This window comes from Monodon monoceros, unplaced genomic scaffold (assembly GCF_005190385.1).
Source record: "Monodon monoceros isolate NGI ecotype Baffin Bay Population unplaced genomic scaffold, NGI_Narwhal_1 Super_Scaffold_20, whole genome shotgun sequence".
NCBI lineage: Eukaryota > Metazoa > Chordata > Mammalia > Artiodactyla > Monodontidae > Monodon > Monodon monoceros.
Genome location: NW_021703777.1, coordinates 130,216,404 through 130,238,952, shown reverse-complemented (window position 1 = coordinate 130,238,952; position 22,549 = coordinate 130,216,404).

The window sequence follows — 22,549 nt, the reverse complement described above, 5'->3', positions numbered from 1 at the left end:
AAGAGTACTTCATAAAATATGGACAGTTTACTTCTTCCTTAAAATTAATATACCTTTTATTTCCTTTTCTTGCCTTAAAATACTTTCAGCAGTATGTTAAATAAAACTGGTGGAAGTTAATATCCTTGCCTTTTTCCTGGATTTGTTGGGAAAGTATTCAGTCTTTTACCATTAAGTAGGATGTTCTCTGTAGATTTTATGTGGATGCTATTTTTTTTTTTTAGATTTCTATTTTTTTATTGAGGTATAGTTAATTTACAATGTTGTGTTAGTTTCAAGTGTACAACAAAGTGATTCAGATATATATATATATATATACACATAAATATATATATATTCTTTTTCAGATTCTTTTCCATTATAGGTTATTACAAGATATTGAGTATAGTTCCCTGTGCTATACAGTAGGCCCTTGTTGTTACCTATTTTATATATAGTAGTGTATATATGTTAATCCCAAACTCCTAATTTATCTCCCCCGCCCTGACTTGCTATCCCCTTTGGTAACCATAAGTTCCATTTATGTGTATGCTTTTGAATCAAGTTGAGGAAGTATATTGGTTTGCTGGGGCTGCCACAGCAAAGTACCACAAACTGGGTGCTTTAAACCACAGAAATTTATTTCCTTACAGTTCTGGAGACTAGAGGTCCAAGACCAAGGTGGTGGTAGGGTTTCTTTCTTCTGAGGCCTCTCTCCTTGACTTGTAGAAGGCTGTCTTCTCCCTGTGTTTTCACATGGTCTCTCCTCTGTATGTGTCTGTGTCCTAATCTCCTCTTCTTGTAAGGACACCAGTTATGTTGGATTAGGGCACACCCCAATGACCTCATTTAACCTTAATTATCTCTTCAAAAACCCTATCTCCAAATAGTCACATTTAGAGGTACTAGGGTTAGGATTTCAATATATGAATTTGAAGGGTTGGGAGAGAGACACAATTAAGCCCAAAACAGGAAGTTCCTGTCTATTCCTTGTTTGCTATGAATTTTTATCATAAATGAGTGTTGAATTTTGTCAAATCTTCTTTTCTGGATCAGTTGATATGACTACGTATGTTGTGGATTGCAATGAATTATGTTTTAATGTTGAACCAGCCTTGCATACCTGGAATAAATCCATTTTGGTCATAGCATATAATTCTTTTCATACATTACTAGATTCAACTTGCTAATACTTTATTGAGAATTTTTACACCTAAGTTCATGAGAGATATTGGTCTGTAATTTTCTTTTTTTGTATTCTGTCTACTTTTGATATCAAGGTAAGAGTAGACTCATAGAATTCATTGGAACATATTCCCCCATCTTCTGTTTTGTAGAAGACATTGCATACAATTGTGTTAATTATTTGATAGAATTCTCCAGTGAAATCATCTTAGGCTGAAGATTTCTTTTTTGGGAAATTTTAAATTAAAAATTTAATTTCTCATTGGTTTTAGGACTATTCAGATTTTCTATGTTATCTTTTTGAGTTTAGTAAGTTGTCATCTTGAGACCCTTTCTTCTAAATTGTATATTTTATGAGTGTAAAATTACTGACAGTAATTCTTCATTATCCTTTTGATACTGGCAGGGACTGTAATGGATATTCCTGGTTTTTTCCCTAATATAATATAAAATATAAAAAAGATATTATATTAATATATAATATAAAAAATAATATTTTTCCCTAATTTCAGTCTTCTCTCTTTTTATCTGTGTCCGTTTTCCTGAGCTTTTTCAATTTCATTGATTTTATTTTTAAAGAACCAGCTTTTAGCTTCATTGATTTTTCTATTGTTTCCTCTTAAAAATGGAAACTTTTATTGATTTTTGCCTTAATCCCTATTATTTCCTTCCTTTGGCTTGCTTCATGTTTATTTTACACTAAAAAAATTTCTTTTCCTGAAGGGAGAATATAGGTCATTGATTTGAGACCTTTCCTTGTTTCTAATGTAAGCATTTAGTGCTATAAATTTCCCTCTTAGCACTGTGTTAGTTGAATTACACATATTTTGATATCTTATATTTTCATTTTCATTCATTTCTACATGTATTTTAAAACTTTCTTTTGACACTTTCCATTGGACCTGTAGATTAATTAGAAGTGTGTTGTTCATTGTCATATGTTTGGAGATTTCCTCTTGTCCTTCAGTTATTGATTTCTACTTTGATTCCATTATAGTCAGAGAACATAATCTGCATAATTTTAGTTCTCAGGTTTGTTGAGGTTTGTTTTATGGCCCATGATATGGTCTATCTTGGTGAATATTTTTTGAAAAAAATGTATATTCTGCTGGTGTTGGCTCGAGTGTTCTGTGTATCAGTTAGATCCTGGTGGTTGTGTGTAATCCATTTTTTCTATATCCTTTATGATTTTCTGTTCAGTAGTTCTATGAATTACCAAGAAGGGGGTGTTGGAGTCCCTGACTGTGATTGTGAGTTTGTCTATTTCTTTTATCAAGTTTATCTGTTTTGCTGTGTATTTTTAGGCTCTGTTGTCTGGTGCATACACAATTTAATATTGTTATGTCTTTATGATTGATTGATCCTTTTATCATTATAAAAATACATTTTAATGGTAATTATTAATCTTGTCTTGTATATGTTTTAAGGGATCTTAGCGAATGTAATCTACATAAATTAATAATTAAATAGGGAAGGTTCAAACCCCAGTGCACTAGTTAAGACAGGTTATTTTAACTTTAGCCAAAGTAACTGGAAATACATTTTTTGGTGTAGCATAATAAGACACCAAAAAATAGACTCTTATTCCTTGTGCAAAGAATTTTATATAGTAAATATCTAGCTTGTTCATTCATAAATTAATAAAATTAGTCTGTGTGTGTGTTGGTGCATATGTGTACATATACTGAGCAGCTATTGAATAAGAAAGGTCTGCTTACTATGCATATAGAAAATGATAGGCACACTTGCAGTGTGATTGTGATATTACCTAACAAATTCTTCTAACTAAGCTATCAGTAAACTCCTTGGCTATAAATGGCAAGAGATAAGCAAAAGATAAAACAACTCTGGTTATAATCTGAGCCTCTCATCTTTTTTTTTTTCCCTGAAATTTTATTTTATTGAGATACAATTAACATACAGCACTGTATAAGTTTAAGGTATACAGCATAATGATTTGACTTACATATATTGTGGAATGATTAACACAATGAGCTTAGTTAACATCCACCATATCATCTAGATCCAAAAAAAAAAAAAAGACGTATTTTTTTCTTCTGATGAGAACTCTTAGAATCTACTCTCTTAACAACTTTCATATATACCATACTGAGCCTCTCATCTTTATGTTTCATGATGATATTAAGTAATCAACTAATACCTGTAATAATTATGTTGTCAGTTATTATAAAATTTACTTCAAGCCTTACATTTTCTTTTTTTCCACTAATGGATGCAAACAAACAAACAAATAAACTAGTATGAGTAAAATGGTAGGGACTAAGCATCTTGCTTCTAGATTTAATGTTTTAATGGCATGTGTCACAGTGATAGAAAAAGAGGTTTGTTACATTTTATAAGATGGAACTAGTTGCTGTAAGAAAAGAGTAATGCTTCTATCTAAAACCATGTATTAGTTTTGGACAGTCATTGCTTTTAGATGGAATCTTTTACGAATTCTGTGGGTTTTTTTTGTTTGTTTGTTTGGCGGTACGCGGGCCTCTCACTGTTGTGGCCTCTCCCACCGCGGAGCACAGGCTCCGGACGCGCAGGCCCAGCGGCCATGGCTTACGGGCCCAGCCGCTCCACAGCATGTGGGATCCTCCTGGACCGGGGCACAAACCCACGTCCCGTGCATCGGCAGGAGGACTCCCAACCACTGCGCCACCAGGGAAGCCCCAAATTCTGTGTTTTATGTTTTTTTTAATTTCAATTTTAAAAACCAGTTTGTTTAATTTATTCTACATATTACCAATTACATCTTCACAAACTTGAAAATGCAGAAGGTGATTTGTATTGGTGATTATGGTGATCACATAGAAGTCCCCAGGGCCACTTCAGTTTATCTTGATTTATTACAGAGACAAATAAATGGCTGAATGGTATAGAATCAGATCAGCATCAGGACCAACATTGTCCTATTCACTTGTAACCACAAATTGAGTGTGTATCTGTGTGTGCCTATACCACCATCTTCATAGTTTAAAAACTTTTTTTTAAAGTAGTGAGACTTTTCAGCACAACAATCCTCCATCCTCCTCTTAGACCTCTTCCCTTCAGTGATTCTGTATGGCACCTTGTACATTCTACGGAATACTTTCCATGGAATGATCTGAAACCATGCTACCTTATATTTGACTTTTGGTGTGTCAGTCAGTAGATAACCTGTATACTTGAGATATTCAGTAAATACTTGGTACTATGGTAGTTGAAGTTTTATATCTATACCTATATTTGCATTGATATCTATATCAGGCTCAGAGTGGGAGACTTGTGTGGTGACACCTGAAAGGGGGAGAAATCCAGTTCTTATTTTCAGAATCTTTTTGTATCTAGGACTGATTTCCAAGAACACTGTGGCTTAGGTCAAAACCACTTGAGCTGTAGAAGCTGAAAAATAAAATTAATCTCTGTCTAATACTTCTTATAGAGTTTAAAATGCCATATTAAAAGTTTTTGACAATTAGAATAAAACATAAAATGACAGTATGATTTGTGGGACTCTACAGCACCAGCTGCCCACGAACAGTCTCTAATAATCAGCAGGAAGGGAATGAATCTTGAACTTGGTTAGTTAACTCAATATCAGAAACTAAATTTCAAATTTCCTTTGAATACCCATTGTCGACTCAGTAAATTTTGGTCACTGCCTAACAGTTTCTGTATGAGATGAGAAGGTAAATAAGTTTGTATTAGCTATCTCTTGTCACACAAGAAATGACTCCCCAAAATTGGTGGCTTAAAACGATGAATATTGGTTATTTCACAGTTTTTGTGAGTAAGGCATCAGGGTGTAACTTATCTGGGTCCTCTACTTCAAGGTCTCCCAGAAGACTCCAATCATGGTGTAGGCTGGGGCTGTGGTCACATCTGAAGATGTGACTGGGAGAGGACTTGCTCCAAGCTTATGCATGTGCATACTGACAGGATTCAATTCTTCACCAGCTGTTGGTTGAAGGTCCTCCCTAATTCTTTGTCATGAAGGCCTCTTTATAGCATGGATGAAAACATGGGAGACAGCTGGATTCCCTGTGAGTGAGTGAGCAAGAGAGGGCATCCAAGGCTGATCCCTCTTTTTATAACCCAATCTTGGAAATACTGTCCCATCACTTTTGTTTCATTCTATTCAAGTCACTAGGTTTAGGTCACATTCAAGGGGAGAGGGTTATAATAGGGCATGATAAAAAAGAGGGAGGGCTTATTGGGAGTCATATTAGAGGCTACCTACCACAAGGGCATTGTTGTCAATGCTGATGTAAACAAATTATTTACTTTAAAACTCCATTTGATTTTTTTCTCTCATACTTGTAATTAAAGAAAATACATGTAAATGAATAGGAGAACAGACACACCCTGAAGATAATCCTGTTTTGTCAATATAGGTAGCTGTGGGGTAGGGTGGGAAACTAACCATATGAAACAAGAAGATCAATCAATTTAAATGCTACAGGTGTACACTGTTTCACATTCAGAATAGCCATTTCAATTAAATATTTAAAAATGTTAGCAGATTCCATGAGCATTTAAGATTATTTAAAATTCAACCAAAAAAATCCATCTTGGAATTCCTGACTTTTTAATCATTTTGATAGCATTGATTTTTCCAGTATTGGGGTGAAAGATATCCAGTTTCCATGTTTTGTCTTTATACCAAATTGTTGCACAAAGTGAAGTCAACATCAGACCAGAAAAAGATAAAATGGCTTTGCATAAAATGATAGGGGATTATTTCATTAGTAAAGAACCACATTTACACACTTCAGAAAATCAAGGTGGTGTTAATTTGTTTTACTTTTTATTTTGTTGTTGTTTGCTGTTAGTTCTTAGATAAAGCATAACATTTTTGCCCTGAAAGGGCCCCTGTTTTTAGTTTAGTTAATTAGAATGCCAATTTATTTTATTAACAAAATAATTTGTTCACAGAGTCCACTAAGATAGAATATAACCATACTTACAAATATCAGGTGATTGTGATACCTTCTTTCTTTCTATGACTTCAGATTTTGGAATCCAAAATTACATTGTATTGATTTTTTTTGGTAAATCTCTTATTGTTGTTGTATGCAATATTGAACCACTGAATCCCTTCCCTGCTGTGCAATTAAATGTGTAACCATTGTCTCGTAATGAATATGCTGCCTAACAATGGACTCCTTTATAAACACAACAATAACATTTTGAATTTCATCATTATGAAAGATTAGAAAAGTAGAATTTAATTCCCAGGGTTTTAAACGTTAATACAATACTAGCTAAAATATTTACATTTTCAGTGCCAGTTTAATTAAGCATGTTCATTGTCTTGAATCAGAACATAATTTGCACTGGGTTTAAATATTTCAGCGTTATGTTTGTACAGAGTTTGAACACTGTCACAGAGGTTCTGAGAGTTAATTTTAAACACCAGCAAATGAGTCATTTTAAGCTAACCCAAGCTTAAAATGCATTGCAACACAGCTTTACATTTCCTGACAAATTGAATTCCAGCCAGGTGTCACTCTTTAGAATCCCCAAGGTTTATCTCTGCCCTTTTTGCTCTGGCATATGCTTTTGACATACCCAGAAAATTGTGTGATAGAAACCTGTGGAGTGGTAATACCCTCTACAGCAGGGGTCAGCTGTAAAGAACTGTTAATGAGACCTCCCATAAGCAAAGCATTCTGAACAGTGACTGTGGTGGAGGAAACAAAAAGAGATATGATCTGCTATTATATATTGCATACAGTGCAAGATTCTCTTATAACCCATTCTTAAGAATGTTTTTCCAAAAAGTGAAAACAAGCTGATTTTTCTGTCCGTCTCTCCCATGGGAAAGTTATTTGACCTTTTTAAAGTTTTTATTTTTCCTTTCAATTTGAGAAGTATCCAATATTTTCTTTTATTGATGTTTCACAATGGGTATGTCATCTACTGTCTATCTTCATTAAAAATACATGTCACTCTTTGAAGACATGTACCAGAGCACTTCAACTGAAATCAATTAATATTTAAATAACTTGCAATCAACTGTTCCTAGTGGATCCCACCCTGTAGGTTTATCTGGAGTGAGAATAATGAAGAACAGGAAAGGGAATAACTACTTACAATAAGTAAAAACGATCAAGTAAAAATGAAGTTGGATGTTCAGCCCATAAATTCTTCTTAAAATGAAATCTGCTGGAAATGCAATATTATGTTTCAAGAGAAGCACTGAGGTCATATTACTAACATTAATCCACAAGAAATAAACAGGATATGCTGGTACATGAGGCAGGAATTAAGGCTATGACTAGATGACCTGGATAACCATTTAGTGGTTATCTATTAGCTAATTTGTTTAGATGTGATATTTGATGATTATTTCTCATTTGTATCTTTGTTGACGTTTAATGTTAGTTTATTTATGTTATAGATAACCACCCTCCAAATAATGCATTCATTAATATACAAAACTTCAGAATTAAGTTCAGCTCAAACCCAACAAGTGAGAAAGTAGAAAAGTTTCCAAAACATCTAGCATGTTGCAGTATGCTTCAAATTTCTTGACCCTGACACAATTTTTCTCAAGTTTGTTGGGTGTAAATAACACACACATAGATTTTTTAAACTCAGCATACCATATATGAAGATGTAATTCCTTATTACATTAAATTTAAAACTAACTAGGGAAAAATGTCTCTTTAGCTTTTTATAAAATATGCTTAATAATATTGTAAAGCTGTGTATATCTGTAATCTATTTGTGTCTGTCTCACTGACCCCAATATGAATAAATGGGATAAAATGCAGTGAAATAAGATAAAGGATTAGTGCGTAAGTCACCGCATAGTGAAATGCTGACTTATGGAGTAGAGCTACCCAAAGATTGCACTGTTTCTTCTTCCCATATCACAGGTCTCCTTAACTATTCTAACCTGCCTTTCTGTCCAGTCTTAACTCAAGTTCAAGGACTCAGAATGAAAGAATTTTCACTTACAGACCTCCCTCTCCTTGCCCCATCCTAATTCTAAAATGATAATACTTATGAGCCCGAGAGGCTGTATTAAATGTGACAAGTTAGTGTGTGTGTATGTGTGTGTGTGTGTGTGTGTGTGTGTGTGTGTGCAATGACATCATTCTAACTGTGTTTTCAATGACTTACATATAGGAAGAGTGCCTTAGAAATTTACCCTTTCAGGAAAAAATGAAGTTCTTTTTTGTAATTTTTATAATTCCTCAATAGGTAAAACAATCTCACTTACTTTGATTAGATGAGTTTTGAATAGATTTAGGCAATCCCGACTCTCAAATACCCCTTTTCTGAGTTTCCCTGTAGCTTTGATGTGCCAGGTGATGTACCGTGAAAAAAGTCCACCATGGATGAAACCCAGCTCCTGCCCTCAATGGGCTGCATTTCCATAGGGAGGGACGGACATGTGCATAACTCTGTGGGGTTAAGTGTTGGTGTTCCTGGCTCTCGTCCCCTTACAGTCCTCTAAGTGTCTTTCTGGAGTCTCAGAATAAACACCATGAATAAATTTCCAAAAGTTCAAACCTAAGAAAGAAGTGTTAAATAGTAAAGAAGATTAGGTGGATGCAGTCTGGTGATATTTTGTAAACCATTGGCTGACTAAAACCTTATTTTTTCCTGTCTTGAGAAATAATTAACATACATCACTGTATAAGTTTAAGGTGTACAGCCTGATGGTTTGAGTTACATACATTATGTAATGATTACCACAAAGGTTTGGTTAATATCCATTGTCTCATATCGATACAATAAAAGAAAAAAAAATCTTCTTGTGATGAGAACTCTTAGGATCCACTCTCTTAACAACTCCCCTATAAACCATACAGCAGTGGTAACTGTGGTCATCATGTTCTATATTATATTTCTGGTACTTATTTATCTTAAAAATGGAATATTGTACCTTTTAACCACCTTCCTCCACTTCTCCCTCCCACCCCTTGCCTCTGGTGACCGCTAATCTAATCTCTTTTTCTATGATTTGGGAGTTTTGTTTTTTGTGTTTTTTTAGATTTCACATGTAAGTGAGATCATACAGTATTTGTCTTTCTCAGTCTGACTTATCTCACTTAGCATAATGTCTTCAAGGGCCATCTGTTTTGTCACAAATGGTAAGAGTTCCCTGTTTCTTGTTTTTGGGGTTTTTGTGTGTGTGTGGCTGAGTAGTATTTCATTGTACGTATACACCATATCTTCTTTATCCATTCATCCATCAGTGGGTATTTAGGTTGTTCTTGGCTATTGTAAATAATGCTCCTATGCACATGAGGGTGCAGATATAATTCCCAGATGTGGAATTGCTGGATCATATAGCAGTTCTATTTTAATTTTTGAGTAGTCTCCATTGTGTTTTTCATACTGGTTGTCCCAATTTACAGTCTGCCCAACAGTGCACAAGAGTTCCCTTTTCTATACATCCACACTAGCATTTATCTCTTGTCTTTTTTATAGTAGCCATTCTAACAGATGTGAGATTATATTCATTGTGGTTTTAATTTGCATTTCCCTAGTGACTAATGATGTCGAGCATCTTTTCCTGTACTTGTTGGCCACTTATATATCTTCTTTGGAAAAGGTCTAGTCAGGTCTTTTGCCCTTTTTTTATTGGATTTGTTTTGTTATTGAGTTGTATGAGTTTTTTGTATATTGTGGATATTAACCCCTTATCAGATATATGTTTACAAGTAATTTTTTCCCATTCTTTAGGTTGTATTTTCACTTTGTTGATGGTTTCTTTTTCTGTATAGAAGATTCTTAGTTTGATTAAGTCCCATTTGTGTTTTTGTTTGTTTGTTTTGTTTTTGTTTTGTTGCTTTGATTTAGGTACGATTTCCAAAAAGTCATTACCAAAACTCATGTGACAGGAGTTTTTTTTCTGTTTTTTTTTCTAGGAGTTTCATGGTTTCAGTTCTTACATTTAAGTCTTTAATCCACTTAGAGTTAATTTTTGTGCATGGTGTAAGATCCAAAACCTATTTTTAACTTTTGGAACAGCTTTTAACTGAAAGTAGGAAGCACAGGGGTCACCAAACACACAAAACACACAGGAGTCACTTCAGTGGTTCGTCATCTTTTTGTTTGTTTTACATGACCCTTTGACAGCATGAATCATTCCACTGAACACTTGTATACAAACAATTACATGAACTAAAGATTCTCAACATGTCCTTTACTGAAAAACAGCAAATGAAAGTTATAATGACATGAACTATGTGGAGATTGTTAAAATAGTAATGGAGTGGAAGGAGATGCTAGTAGTATTATCCAACATGTGGGATGATTACATAATATTTAAAATATAACATTTAAAACATTGATTAAATTTTATCCTACATTGAATTTGTATTATTCAGTTGTTGCAATTTAGCCTGTACATAGGTACAATGGGATAACATCAAAGGAATCTGTTTAATTGCTCATGTACTTGCATTTCTGTATAGTTGTCAAAGCATAAAGTCCTTAAGTGAATAATTACTTTACCACAGAACTAATAAAAAGAAACACAGATTGGTTCAGTTATTTGCTATTTTGCTTTACATTAGTTAATTAATATCTCCTGATACATATATGTATCTGTTTAAACTCATTTATAGTCATGAATTTAAATGCTTTTGAAATGTCTATAGCAAATGTATTAATATTTGAGCTGCAACCAACTTAAGAAATGTATTGAAACCCAGTGAGACTTTAGGTTAACATTATTTCCAGATGACATATCCTACAAGATTTAGGAATTTTATTCTATATCACATTAAATTGAAGTTCTCATTTAGAGTTTATGGGATTATAATCCAAACAAATAACCTAGTATTTTTATTCTTTGTGTATAATAAGGTTTGTATTATACCAACTATGTATATTTCCAGGGCTTCCTCTATCCTTTTAAAAACAAGAAGGGCTGACAATCTTTACTCCTTGAGTTATAGACCTGAAGATGAAGCAGTGAAAGCCTCCAAAGGGGAAAACCTCCCTTGGTTAACACAGCTTCTCCGATAACTGTTCTAAAGTTGTACCTTTCACTCTGGGGCAGTGGCAAATGAACCTCTCCATGGTCCTTTCTCCAGTAATGACAGATCCCAAGGTTTTGGACTTGATTCCTGATGACTTAACCTAAATTTTGGAGCAAAGAGAAGAATCTTAAAATCATGTTTGCAGGACATATATTAAGTTAATCATGAATATCTTTTAAGTCAGTGATCCCCATTCTAATGATTCCCCTACAAAAAATGAATTGAAAATACATAAAATGTTTTATATGGGAATGTAAATTGTTTCAGCCACTGTGGAAAACAGTATGGAGGTTCCTCAAAATAATAAAAGAAGAACAACTATATTTCAAGGTATATATCCAAAGGAAATGAAAACAGAATATTGAAGAGATATCTGCACTCCCATGTTCATTGCAGCAATTTTCACAATAGTCAAGACATGGAAATAACCTAAGTTGTTCATCAATGGATGAGTGAATAAAGAAGATATGGTGTGTGTGTACGTATATATATATATATATATATATATATATATAAATAATAGAATGTTATTCAGCCACGAGAAAGAAGGAAATATGGACATTTGAGACAATATGGATGGATCTTGAGGAAATTCTGCTAAGTGAAGTAAGCCAGACAGAGAAAGACAAATACTGCATGATATTATATGTGGAATCTTAAAAAAATAATAAAATAAAATAAAAGTCATATTTATAGAATCACAGGGTAGAAAAGTAGTTTCCAGGGGCTGGCAGGGAGGAGGAAGGAAAACAGAAAGAGACTGGTAAAAGGGTAATACAAGATTTCAGCTATAAGATGAGTAAGGTCTAAAGATCTAATGTAAAACATGGCGACTATAGTTGATAACACTGTACTATATAATTGAAATTTGCTAAGACTGTAGAACTTAAATGTTATCAAAAGTGAAAACATAAATAGGTAGTGATATGTTAATGAATTAAATGGTGGGAATTATTTCACAGTGTATACATATATCAAATCACCATGACACCACAAATATCTTACAATTTCATGTCAAATTTAACTCAATAAGCTGTAAAAAAGCTTTATATTATATGATTTCCACATGATTTATAATAAAAGTTAAAATAAGTTGTGTACCAAAAATTAATGGTATATTATGGTTGAAATAAAATATTTATAGAGGCTAATACAATGAAAAATGCTTATGTTAGATCAGATTAAATTCAACAATTAGCATGAACATTAAAAAAATAGTTGTTTTCTTAAAGCAACAGTAAATATTGAAGACATTTACTTTCCACTTATTATAAAGTTGAAAAAAAATGTTATGTGGCTAATACACATTTTGTTTTCTGAATTGTGACCAAGAAGGGTTATTTTCAAAAGAATCTTTACCGCCATATATCAGGGACAATTTAGATATAGGTAGCATAAAAGATAATAACCCTAGAGTGTGATATTCATATTTCCTTTAACCCTCACAATGTCATTATGAATGAAAAGTTATTTTTAATTCTAGGTTTAAAAGGATGTTTAAGTTATTATAAGAAGTAGTGCATGGATTTAAATCAATGTTGTGTATAAAAATAGAAGTTCAGTGGATTTGATTATTCAGTGTTTTAGAATATGGACATACACAAAAAGAAATTTAAGATCATAGACTTAAGAGATAACGAGAAAGATGGAGAAAGAGAGAAAATGACAAAGAAGAGAGGGAAAAATATGTGTGTGTATATATACATATATATACACATTATAATATAAAACATAAAAACATCTAAAAAAGAGAAATAATGTGGTTCTTATCAAAGGTTTAAGTACCATTTGGAGCATGAAACATATTTGGGGAAAATGTGGGAGTTTGTTAATGGAAAATTAAATTTTAAGCAAGTTTTCAAAAAAATCTTTCTGATGAGGCAATCTATTTGATTAAGGATTCAGGGGTAGGAACATTAAAGCTAGGTAGTTCAAAGCACTCAGACTATCTCAGAGTGGCTTTGCTCTGAGAGCAAGCACAGAATTTATTTGATGCACCCTTTCCTTCTCCAGTGTCTGCAATTTGCGTTCTAAATGAAAGACAGGAAACATACACATCAAGATCTTTTTTTGGAACAAAGTGTGGAATACAAATTATGCTAGCTTAAAATTGTTTAAGTGCTTGATTTCTATTTTCCCCTCAATTTTTATGTTTTCTGTTGCCTTATGAGAATGAAGAATTTCTATCAGTTAAAAAGAGAAGTGCTTGTTTTGGATGTGAAGAATTTCAAAAGAATAAGATATCAAAGGACTGCATTATCACATAATCGGGGGTGGGGATAGTACCTTCAATACAGCACCAACTGCTTTGCCTTTTCTTACAAAAAAGAAGTTACGGATGAACAAATGGCTACTTTCTCAGCAGCTCTGTTAGATGCTTAGGCGCTAATGTTTCTAAATGAAAGGGGTAGAAGTGCCACAGCTCTTTTAGGGACATTAGTGCTCAAAGAAGCTAGTGTATTATTAGCTTTTACATGACTCACTTTTAGTATAGCTAGTCATTAACCAAGACTTACTTTGGGGTTTTCCTTTTTTAAAAGCACTTTTGGCTTCTAAAGCTAAATGCTTTGTTTCTGGGAGTCCCAGAAAATATATTCTTTGTTACTGTAAAAGAATAGAATACTGGAACTTTGAGCAGTGTATCAGTGATATTTTTCCCCTATAGAAAAGCCGTGAGAAATGTGTTGCACTATTATAAGACCACCTGAAAAATAGCAGTATTGTTTGGTTTATAATAAATACAGGGATCTAAATAGAATTTTACCCGTGTATTGTCTTAACTTAATGACCAAGTATTTTTATAATCCTCATTTTAGAATGTGATGACTCTGTTATGATCTGGGGTAGGTATTTATTACTTTTTGTTTTGTTTTGTTTTTAATTTGTTTTTAATAAGGAATTGCAAAATCTTGTAGGTGCTGATCGTTTGACCAGTAGGTGGCAGCATAGCTCTTTGGTTGCTCGGAAGAAATGTTCTCTAAAGTAGTCAAAAGAACTCTTCTTTCGGTGATTAAAAAAACCAAAAACTTTTTCTGTATGCTGCATATGCTCCTTTTATTTTCACACCATATTCATGCATGGGTATATAATATTTAGGTATTAGTTTTGGTAAATGTAGGCTATTTCGGTGGGTTGCACTCTTTACTTTAGCTCTTTTTTTTGCGGTACGTGGGCCTCTCACTGCTGGGGCCTCTCTCGTTGCGGAGCACAGGCTCCGGACGCGCAGGCTCAGCGGCTATGGCTCACGGGCCCAGCTGCTCCGCGGCATGTGGGATCTTCCCGGATCGGGACACGAACCCGTGTCCCCTGAATCGGCAGGCGGACTCTCAACCACTGCGCCACCAGGGAAACCTGACCGCTGACATTCTTAATCCAATAACAATATCAGATTAGGTGACTAGACAATGCCAGATGATATGACAGTTTTAAATGGTGAGATGTTATCTTATTAACCACTTGTCTGCGATCTTTCAGAATTTTTATAGTTGTTCTTCAGAAAGTATTTATCTCTCTTAGTTTAAAGGCAAAGTTGTTACTGTGGGAAAGGACCCTAACAAACTGCCCCTCCCTCACCTCTTAGTACCAGTGCTGCAGCTTCTGCTGCTCGTTTCACTACAGCACACAGACTCCAGGCTGTTCCTAGAGGCTCCCAAACATATTCTAGGCCAGACCCAAGCTTCTGCATTCACTAAAGCACTCTGGCTTCAAATATCAAGGATTGCTTGCTTGTCTTCTTTAGGTTTTGGCACAAATATTACCATTGCAGGGAAAGTACATGCTTATCTTAAATAAAATTACAACTGCCCCCTTGTCATCTTTCCAGTCCATATTCTCTGCTTTATTTAGTTCTTTTGGCTACCATAAATTTGAAAACACTTCTTCCCAGCAACCAAAGAACTATACTATTATCCACATAGGCAAACAATATATTTTATTTATTTATTTATTAGTTTATTGTCATTTATCCCACTAGAGTCTAAGCCTCAGTGTGCCCCAGACTTTGGCTATCTTGTTTTCTTCTGTATCTCCAAAACCTAGAATAGTCCCTGGCAAATAGTAATAACTCAACAAATTGAATGTTGGATTTTTTTCTTTTACAAAAAATAAAGCTCCTGGGGTCCTTGGAAGGAAGCTGTAAACAAGAGGATGCTACTTTTTAAGGTCTAAGTAACATAGAGCTTATTTCCTAAATTATTTGTAATTCATACATAGTATTACACGTCTTGTTTTGGCAAGTTCCTACATCTTTGCTAGTAATTGATGACTATTGCAAGGAAAAATAAATGAAAACATTAATAGTGTATTATGCTTTCAGATATTTGGTGAATTTCTTTTTTTCCATATTCTATTTTTACTTCCTCTTCTTCTCTTTTTTAAATAATTATATAATAAAATACATGAGGTCAAACTAATGAAGATATCTTGGAATTTTAATAATCTCAAGTTTAGATACAGAAAAATAAAATATGGGGTTTATTTTTAATCTTGAGTAATAGTATTGACCTTGACAAATGTGTTAATGTGTTACCCAGCCTGAGGTGAGCAACTTTGCAAGTTTTGTGTGCACACCCTTATTTGAGTAGAATGCTCCTTGGTTGTAAGAAGGCTTATTTTCGTGACTAATCACATACCATTGGTACCTTGTGGCTTTGTGACTGTAAACCACCTAATCTAGGCTACAAATCAGTGGCAAGTGATGTCAGAAGAAATAATGCTAATGATGTGTGTGGCATTTTTCCTGTTAAGTGAATATTGATCCAGGGTTCTCACATTCAGTTTGTAGGGAGAATTTTATTACGTGAAACACTGTCTTATGGAAAACATAGATACCAGATCCTTTGCTTTGGGGTTATTCCAGACCCTCATATGTGTAAAATGCTATAATCTATAGTGAGAAAAATATATTAAGCAAGCTTAATCAGTTCACATTAAACTCACATACCCCTATTCATTTAAGTTCAATGATATGAATTTTTTGCCATGAAAGAATGAAACCTTTTATTCACACAAACTACCTATGAACACATTAATTGTGCCAGTAATAGGCTTGTTTATGATGTTACCACCAACAAAGAACTAATAAAAAGGAACTCTCATTGTCACAAAAATAAAATTGAATAAAGTAAAATGTATATTTCCTCATTTAAATCATGAGCAATTGATATTGCTCACTGTGAATTATTTTTCTTAAAAAGAGTGAGATGAAAGAGTGGATCATGAGATGAAGGCAGTTTTACATCAATATGCATACATGGCCAGTTCCTTCAGAAAATGGTATGGGGAGTGAGAAGTGAAGAGTTATCAAAATGTCTAAAATCACTCTATCTCGCCTTGAAATGAGATCTGGATACGTTATATAGGAATGCAATTAGCCACTAGCCAGTGTCCAGAAATGTGAAAGAAATATGATGCAAAAATGGTAATGATACCAGAAATTTCCATTTTTATCTAAAATTTGAAGAATAAAATGAATTCACAAAGAATACGTTTGCATTACAGAGGCATACACTTTTTGGAGTGGTATTTACTGTGTGAATGATCATATGGCATACTGTCACTTCAAATGTTTTAGAGAAAAGGTCTGGATAAATTAACCAGATGAGGTGGAAAATTAGCCAATAAGCCACCTGTAGTTTTGTTTGTACAACAGTAGCATACACATATAGTTGATGTCTCTGATTTTAGACATCACAATCTGTAACACCTCTAAACATAAAATGAATATCCGTAGTAGCCTCCTTTGGTTCCAGCTATGCAAATTAACAGTGTTTCCTGGGCACAGAACTTAAATGGCACTAGGACTCTGCATGACAGCAATCATTCAGAGAACACACTAAGGTTTTTGGAAAATTTAAAATATGGCCCCTAGCATGAATATTACCAACTTTCCTCATGGCATAAAAAGAATGTTTTTTTTCTTAGATTAGGAACTTTAAAACAAAGTCAATTGTGACTCTTCCATATTAAAATTATTATTAGACATTATAGCCCTGAACAAATGTAGATATGAAATTTATTGAAGAAATGAATATTTTCATATCATGTTTTGAAGCATATTCTACCATGCTGCTGTATTATATTCCATTCAGACCAATGTAGCATTCATCTCCTTTATACTAATGATTTGTTTGTTTCTGTCTTCTCCCAGGGGGTTGTGAGCTCTTGGGCAATGAAACTGTTTTTTTGCCATTTGGGGAATTCAAGTAGCTAATATAGTGGCTGGCATGAGGTATTATTCAATAACTGTTTATTACATGGACCATAATTATTCTGCAAATTTTTTTCCCTTTTAAAGCTTTTTGAGATGTATAAAAAGTAAACAAGTGAAATACTATAACCATTCACAAGTTATTTTAATTTAAATGATAGTTATAAACTTTTGTAGAAAAAAATTTCATTTATTTAGTCTTTGTTTGCTTTTCTTATTTCTCCCCTCTTTGTTTTAAATGACAATATATAAGAAAATGAAACCATTTTCCTCAAGGCATACCATTTAAAGGGCTTCTTTACAGTGATTTTGATACACGTTTATGAGAAAAATGTGAAAATATTAGAAACTATCTCAGTACATTTTGAGAAAGTGATTTATAGTTGCTAGTTTTACTTCTTTTTTTATTTTTTCTGACCAGTAAGCAAAGACTTTTGAAATTAGGTTATGTCCTTTCTGATATGTGTCATATTTGAATCTAAATACACGTATACTTTTATATTACTTGCCAAAAATAACACCAAGATAAAAATGATTTGTTTTCTCCATTTTTTTTTTCTAAAGTCAAGACCTTTTGTCATCATCTTTCCATGTAATATTCAGAACACAAAAGTCTGAGTGTGGAAATGATCACATTTCTTTGTTAATATTTGTATTAGTATTTAGTTAAAATAAGACCCTTTTTTAAGAAAAATAAGTGAAGAAACAGAGTCTTAAAAAAAGAAGGTCTTGAGAAAATTAAAAAGGGAAACAGAGTCTGTGCTTGTATCATTGAATTACTTTTGTCTCATATTTTTAAATGCCATTAAAATGAAGGAGAAAGTCAAACTTATTTCTTGTTAAAATCGTTTTAAAGCATCTTCTCTTTCTAAATCAATTTTGGTGTGAGTATATATGTACTTGTAGGCCTTACAGAACACTGTCTCACAAATTGGTATTTGTATGTTTTAAGGATCTGTCTTGGGCTTCTTTAATTACCTAGGTATAGACAGAACTAGCCTTTAAGGCATGGTGTTCTTCATTCTGCTCCCTTTGGCCACCAGTACTGGATTGCAATTTTCTGTGGATTCATCAGGCATAGGCCCCTATCTTTTCAAATATACTAAGTAGACAATTTTTAACATCAAATATTATAAAGTTAATACAAAGGGTTTGGTAAGAAAATAATTAAAACATACTATGCAGTAAAATTTTATATTTTTTAAATTTAAAGATGACTAAAACAAGTTATATACATAGAGAATCACTTTTGTGATATTAACTTACAATTCTTCCTCTCTAGATGTTAGTGTGGCTCTTAGTGGATATGGTTTGACACAGAATCATTACGGTCTCCTTCAGCCCCTCCACTGCTTTCATGTTCTGTTAATCCTTTCTTGTCTCCTCATACCAACCTATATCTTCCTTCAGTCTATCCTTTGTCATTGAGAGGGAAGATATTTAAAAGCAGAGTCATTCATTTTATTTTTAAATACTTTCCTCCTAATGTTCTGAATTTGACTGCAGAAATCCAAGAAATTCTAGAAATTAAGAAGGTATTTTGTAGATCATAGTAGCATCTTCCTTTTAGAAATTTTGAGTTGTGTGTTTCTTGAAGGTGTTTTGGGTATATAGTACGTAGGCAAAAACATTAATTTTTAAATCACTGTTGTTATCATTATCCTCATCTCATCTAGATTGACTTGTGTTGATAACAAAGATATTGATTGAGAACAAGTTCATGAAAGATCATGAAACCAGTAGTGTTTATAGCATAGCTATCCAAGACCTACCAATAAGATAAGAACTATTCAAGGATAAAAAAAAACTCTTTCAGGTCTTCTTAGACAAAATTGAGACTGTGGAATATTAACAAAACTACTCTGGGACTAAAATATTTAATGTATTATTCGGGCAAAGAAAAATTGGCAATGCTTCATGTGCTTTGCTTCCTTAAAATACAAGTGCTTCAAATAAAAGAGTATTTGGGCCATGTCTTCTCAGTGTACAGACTAGTAGCTGATTTTTATTTCTTTTTTTCCCCTGTATTTTAAAAAAGATATCTTTACTTAGCCATTTCATCTTTTTATTTGGGGTTGCATGGGTGATTTATTGATGGTTGGTGACATCATATAAATCACAAACTGGGGCAAAATGAAATGGAAGGAATCTTGTCCTCATTACTTGACCTTTACTTTAATGCAACTCTTATCAGACTGCTACTTAATTTTGGGAATATACTGAGAAATGCAGTGCCTGCCCTCAAATTATATCAAAAACAACAACAACACTGTTAGCACACTTAATATTCTCCTATAAGTAATGGTTATTTGTAAACTGTTGTTTCTCTTTGTGGTCATATAAAAGAATTATCCTTGCTTGTGAGTTTCTCCATCTATAACAATGAATTATACATTACTAGTGTGTAAATGGAGGACTATAGCTTGACTCACTGTTCATTAAAATAGTAGGAAATGCCTAGAAAACAGTCAATATGATATACAAATGATTTTCCAGTTGGCCCAGTGCTAAAAAGCACAGATGCTTTACCTTTCACAAATGCTTTGCCTTCCACATGTAAAAATGTAGTTGAAATTCGATTCATTCACTTCCAAATAATTAAAATGTACTGATTCATTGCTGTGCATTAGAAAAAGGAAAATCATCATTGGGTAAATTTTGTAGGTAGCAGATTATTAAAGTATTTAATAAATATATTTAATTTATGGCAACAGTTGCTGCCATATTCACACTTTAAAAAAAATTGAATCCAAGGTAAATCATATGCTCTCTGTTTAGAAGAATTAAGGTAATTGTGAATAAAATATTTGTCCAATATTATTTTACACAAATAAGTAATACTTCAGGTAGTTGCTGAAAAATAATTATTTTTTTCAAAATTATTATGAATAGTTTATTTTCAAAGAGATAAAGATAGAAATTTTTATTTAAAATTGAAGAATTCAAAATTTCTCTTATAGCCATTAAATGGAACCAGACTTGTTTTTTCGGTTTAGATAATATTAAATTTCAGAAAAGACATGAGGCAGATGTTTCCAGGCTTTGGACCACAGTCAGTGAATGACTGTGATTTTGAGGAAAGGAGAACAAACAAGGCAAGCCCCGCATGCACTCAGGCTTTCTGGCTCAGGAGAACTTCTCTCCGACAGTGCAGTAAGTTGAAGTCCAACCAGAGTACAATAGCCTCACTGAGCTGAGGGAGAATATTGGAGTTTAGGGCAACTGAAGTGGTTGAAATTAGTAGGGCAGGTAGTAGAGAGAAGAGAATGCAGAGAGGGAGGTCTCAGTAATCTAGAGAGTGTTCCCCATGTTTCCATGATTGAGGGACAATTTGTACATGTGCAGAGGGACTACTAGAAGGTTAGTAGAGAGTCACAATACCAGATATTGTGAAGTATTGTCACAATAACACAATACCACAATACCAGATATTGTGAAGTGCTGAAAGACAGAGTTCTAGCCCAGTCAGGTACAGAGTCCTCCCCAAACTCCTTATACATTCAGTTGAGACTGTAGAATCTTCAAGCCTTGGGAGAAAAAAAATATGCCTTTGAATATGAACCACATCCTGGGACTAAGGAAAAAAGTAAAATAGCTGTATTCTAACAAAGAATAAAAGCAAGCCTGGGAGTCAGGAAGTAATGTGTCAGTAATTTAGCTCCCTAATAGAACAAACAAACCTATATACCTTTAAAGGTGTTGCAGTCTCACTGAAACATACCATACATAGCATCCAACATATTAAGAAAAAAATGACTGGATCTAAAGGGAGCAGTAATTTGTAATCCACAATTAAAAAATTAACAAGCATGCAAAGAGGCAAGAAAATAACCAATAACCAGGAGAAAAATCAATCAATAGTAACAGAAAAAAATCGTGACTAAGATGATAGAATTAACATAGAGATGTTAAAATAGCTTTGATAATTTCATTGCATATGTTAAAGGCTACATGACGAATAAAGAAATAGCATATGTAAAAAAATCACTCAAACCACTAGAGATTTAAAAAAACATGCAAAATGAAATGAAAAATACACCAAATTTGATTAAGAGCAGACTGGACACTTCACAAGGTAAGATGAGTGAAGATGCAAAGAGAAAAAAAGACTATGAACAGAATTTCACATTTTCTGTGGGGCATTATCAGTAAATCCAACATTTATGTCATTCGAGTACCAGAAGTTGGAGAGGCAGGAAAAATTTAAATAAAGGCAGTTTTTTTTCAAATTTGATGGCAACTACATGCTCACAGATCCAAGAAGCTCAACAAACTTCAAGCAGAAATATCAGGAAAGAAACTGCACAAGGAATATCATAATCAAATTGATGAAAATGTGTGATAAAGAAAAATCATCAGGCAGAAATAAGAACTATGACTTACAAAGGAATAAACATAAGAGTGACAGCAGGCTTTTCACCAGAAACCACACAAACCAAAAGATAGTAGAAGGTTATTTTTAAAGTAGCAAAAACAAGAAATTGTTGACCTATATTTCTATACCCCCCAAAAAAGTACTTTTCAAAAATAAAAGTATTAATTTCTAGCTTAAGAGCATGAGGAGTTTTGCTGATCTGGTCTCTGGTGAAATTGATGGAAATTATTTGTAAAAGCAACCATTTAAAGCCTCTGGAAATAGTACTAAGGGCAAACAGAAAATGAGGAAACATCTATTCAAGAAAATGTATAAAAATTCAGTAGGAAAGGCAAGAGTCTGTGATATTTGAGCCAAGATCACTCCCTCCCTTCTCTCTCCCAGCTCAGCAAGAAAGAGACTCCAGATGGCTGCAGCCAAGAAGCAGGACTCCCCTCTCTTCCCAGCTCCCAGTCAGTGGGCTTTCTTCCCAGGTGAGTCATGACTTCAGTGTTTCTCATCCTGCCCTTAAACACTTGTTGCTGAGGCTAAATCCCATGTAAGTGCAGTCTAAACGAGGGGGCTTCCTTTGTCTGTGCAACTGCCACTTGTGGAATGGAGGCTCTACTTTGAGTGTGGCATGTTGAGAACACTGGGGCTCCCATAGCTCTTCCTCCAGTTTGTGAAGTAATGGATTCACATCAGAGAGGCAAGCTGAGAAAATTGCGGACTGTTGCCTGCCCCTCCACTGAGTCAACTCCAACAGCAAAGGTGTTACTCAAAGAGAAGCTTTCCATTGTCCCATCCCCAGCTGTTTCAGAGATTTTT